Source organism: Mastomys coucha, unplaced genomic scaffold (genome assembly GCF_008632895.1).
Source record: "Mastomys coucha isolate ucsf_1 unplaced genomic scaffold, UCSF_Mcou_1 pScaffold22, whole genome shotgun sequence".
NCBI classification, from domain to species: Eukaryota; Metazoa; Chordata; class Mammalia; order Rodentia; family Muridae; genus Mastomys; species Mastomys coucha.
In genome coordinates, this window is record NW_022196905.1 from 119,179,401 (window position 1) to 119,183,742 (window position 4,342).

A 4,342-nucleotide genomic window follows, 5' to 3' on the forward strand; every position below is an offset into this window, starting at 1 on the left:
GCTATTGCTTTGGCAACCTGATCGCCTACTGTGTGTTTTCCGGGGGGGGTGGTAGGGGACCTCTTGGTTGGATCCTTTGGTTTAGCTTGGGAGCCTAGCGTCTCCAGGACTGGGATGAGCCCCTCGATACCAAGGAGTTCTCTCCCCGGCTCTGCCATGACACCTACGTTGGGTCCACCGTGCTGGAAAAAAAAAAAAAAAAGAGAGAAGTCAAGATGCACGCGGTTCTTTCGCCTTCCTCTCGTTTTCCTTCCTGGTCTATGGTCTCGGGGTTGTGGAGTCCAGAGAACTTTGGGTCCAAGTTGGGGCGCTCCCTCTTTCCAGCCGGGTGTGATTAGCCGGGTGACTTCACTTGGTGTGTGTGTGTGTGTGTGTGTGTGTGTGTGTGTGTGTGTGAGTATGGAGTCCGGAGGTCAGCCTCGGGTATTCAATTTAAGGAGTCGTTCTCCTTTGTATTTCGAGACAAAGTTCTCTTATTGCCCAGAAGTTTGAAGATTAGGCCAGGCTGGCTGACCAGTGGGCCTCTGGGATTTTCTTCCTCCCCTTCCCCAGCACCGGGTTGCAAGCATTCTTGGGAATTGTATTCTGGTCCTTATGCCGGAACCCAGGTCTTCATGGCTGCACGGGAAGCTCTTTATCGCCCCGAGCCATCTTTTCCCAGCCCCATTGACTAAACTTAAATATTTTGTATTATGTTTATCTGTTGGTTGTGTATGTGTGTGTGTGTGCACCTGTGTGCACCTGTACATACGAAAGTCAGAAGACAGCTTCAAGGCATCTTTAAAGTTCTGTGCTTCCACCCTGTGGGGCTTGTGGGGCTGGTCCTCAACTGGCCTGTGGCAAGCACCTTTACTGGCTGAGCCATCTTGCCTGTCCCTGGCTTCAAAGCTTTTAAATCTCAGTTTCTCTTGTCTGTTAAGTGGGGATGGGAACAATAGTTCTTTTCTTATTTGTTGGTGCCGCTGGTTGCTTTCTGGTCCAGAATCATGGCTCTCCAAAGTTCCCTCTTGGTATTTCTAGGTTGTGAGGTAATTTAATTGAACATTGCTTAGTTCTGCTGGGGATATTTAGAGGGTTAAAACATGAAAACTTGCCAGGCAGTTGTGGTGCACGCCTTCAATCCCAGCACTTGGGAGGCAGAGGCAGGCAGATCTACAGAGTGAGTTCCAGGACAGCCAGAGCTATACAGAGAAATCCTGTCTGGAAAAAGCCAAAAACAAAAAACAAAAAACATGAAAACTTTATTGGTCCTTAGCATGAGGGAGAAGAACATTAAGAACTCAAATTGACTTTTTTGTTTTTGTTTTTGAGACTGGATCTCTCTTTGTAGGTCTAGAACTCTCTCTATGTAGACCAGGCTAACTCAGAAGAAATCCACTTGCCTCTGCTTCCCAAGTGCTGAGATTAAAGGTGTGTGCAACCAAGCCTGGCTGTATTTTTATTTATTTATTTATTTATTTACTTATTTATTTATTTTGGGTTTTTCAAGACAGGGTTTCTCGGTATAGCCCTGACTGTCCTGGAACTCATTCTGTAGACCAGGCTGGCCTCGAACTGAGAAACCCGCCTGCCTCTGCCTCCCAAGTGCTGGGATTAAAGGCATGCGCCACCACCGCCCAGGTTATTTTTTTATTATTTATTTAAAGATTTACTTAAAGATTTATTATGTATAGTGTTCTGCCTGCATGTGTGCCTGCAGGCCAGAAGAGGGCACCAGATCCCATTACAGATGGTTGTGAGCCACCATGTGGTTGCTGGGAATTGAACTCAGGACCTCTGAAAGAGCAGCCAGTGCTCTTAACCTCTGCGCCATTTCTCCAGCCCTGCATTTTTATTTTTTAATTATGTGTATCTGTGTGGCTGTGTGTGATTATACACATGAGTGCAGTTGCCCACAGAAACCAGAAAAGAGCATCAGATGCCCCAGAGCTGGAGTTACTGGCAGTTGTGAGCTGTCCAACATGGGTGCTAGGAACCACACTGGGTTCTAGGTAATAGCTGTATGAATTTTTTTAACTGCCAGGCTCTTTCCAGCCTCCTTCATGGATTGTTTGGAAAATTATTACAAACATTCATGTAACAGCTGCTCAGTATATAGTATATAGTATTAGTATATAGTATATAGTATTAGCAAGTAGTATATAGTATTAGTACATAGTATATAGTATTAGTATTTAGTATATAGTATTAGTATATAGTATATAGCAGCAATAGTTTTGGATGCTGGGACTGAACTCTCAATCTTATACATGCTAAGCATTCACTCTACTTAATAACTTATTCCTCTACTACATAGCTGCCATTTTCTACTTTGTGGCTTCCTTTCTCTGTTCCGTCCTTCTCCACCCAATTGCTTCTTCCCTTTCAACACCCTAACACTAGATGTTGTGTTTTATAAAAAGAGCCAGGATACATTTTATAGAGTACAGTATGGTGAGGTGGAAGGGTGCCTCGGCAGGCCCATGTTGAGGTGCCCCTTGCCCCTGAGGTCTGAGCCACACGACCGTTATAGCGTAGAATAGAGTTTATTTAGGACATGGGAAGGGGAGCATAGAGGGGAGGGGAGGGGGAGAAGACGGTCAGGAACATGCGAGGGTGGTGGTGGAGGGGGAGTTGGAGAAAGGGGTCAGTCAGAGAGAAGAGGCTAAGAGAGCAAGGAGAGGCCAAAACAGCCTCTTTTAATAACAAAGCCAAGCCTACCTGCCTGTTGCCAGGTAACGGTTGGGCAGAGCATAGAATGCTGATATTAGAAAGGATAGACTGGAAAGGAGGCATCATTATCATTAGACCACTTCCTGCTGATTAGGGGCCTCAAGTTCCTTGGGGCAAGTTTGATCTTTGCTGTCAGGCTAATTTCTCCTCATTTCTTTGTGCATGGCTACTAGACCAACCGCAACCAACAGCATCCAACCACCCACCAGCCACACACCTTTCTGGGCTCTAGCCTTTGAAAAGTCCCCAGACTTCCAAACATCACATACTCACAGAAACTATCAGCAGCTGACTAAACCACGACCCAGGGAGAGCACGGGGTGAATTGTAGTCTCCTGCTTCGAAGCAGCCTCACATCCCCATACCCAGGATTAAAACGTATTCTTACAATATTTCTGTGTTTCTTAAAGAAACCAAAATCCTCACTACACTCCTATTAGGCAATGCCCTTTTCATATGTAAGTGTTTCCCATCATTGACAAATATTCAGTATGTAGCAAGCATTCAGTATGTAGTGTCTACAGCCTAGTCACACCCAACTATCCAGATTCTCTCTTCTGCCCAAATGAGACAGAGAGAAAGTCCAAACCACACTGCACTCTCTTGCTCTCTTGTGCTCTCTCGCTCTCTCTCTCTCTCTCTCTCTCTCTCTCTCTCTCTCTCCTGGGTTTCACTATGTAGCCCTGGCTAGCTTCAAATTCAGACCTCTGCCTTATTCCTTGAAACAGGGTCTCGAACTGACCCTGGAGCTACCCTGGTAACAATCCTCCTGTCTCCACTCCTGCAGCACCGTGGTTATAGGAATATACACCACCATGGCCACACCTGACGTTTTAGGTGGATGCTGGGGATTGGAACAGAGGTCGTCATGCTTGCTTAGCAAGCCTTCCCTAGGCTGACGTTGAACTCCCAACCCTTCTTGCCTCCAGCTTCCAAGTGCTGGGTGTTCAGGCATGAGCCACCGTATCCAACTCAGGGCATCCTTGGGATTGAACCCAGGGTTCCATGAATAAAGGCACACAAGGTACCAGCAGAACTGTACCTCTAGCCCCTTAAGTTTTTTTCTAGTCATGGTAATAAAATAGTGGTTGATTACGTTTCACTCGTTTTCACTCAGTTCTGTAGGTACAAGCATGGGGACAGGGTTATACACCCATTGCCCCCAAAGGAAACTCCGTATCCACTGAGCAGCGGCTGCCCTCCTGCAGCCAGCATTCGCTGGTCTCCATCTCTACAGATTTTCCCATTTGGGTTTTCACATAAAGGGAACCAGAGCTTGCCTGCCTTTTGAGTGCAGTCTGGCCGCTTGCTCAGCTGCTTTTTAAGGGTCGCGGGTAGCAAAGGCTGTCCCTCCAGTGGGGCCAAAGCAAGACCTTGGTGTGCAGACTTTGTGTGCACACAGGCAGCTTCCACTGCAGATGTTAGAAGTGGAGAAGTTGCCAGGCTGGTCCTGTAACATACACCTGTAATCCTGACACTGGGGTGGTGGAGGCAGGAGGATTGGTAGTTGAAGGCGTGCTTCAGCTACACAGTGAACTGAAGCCATTCTGGGCTACATGATACCAAAGGTTGGGGGGGAAGCGCACGTTTTTTTATTCTAGGGGATTATTATTATTGTTATTTTGGTTTT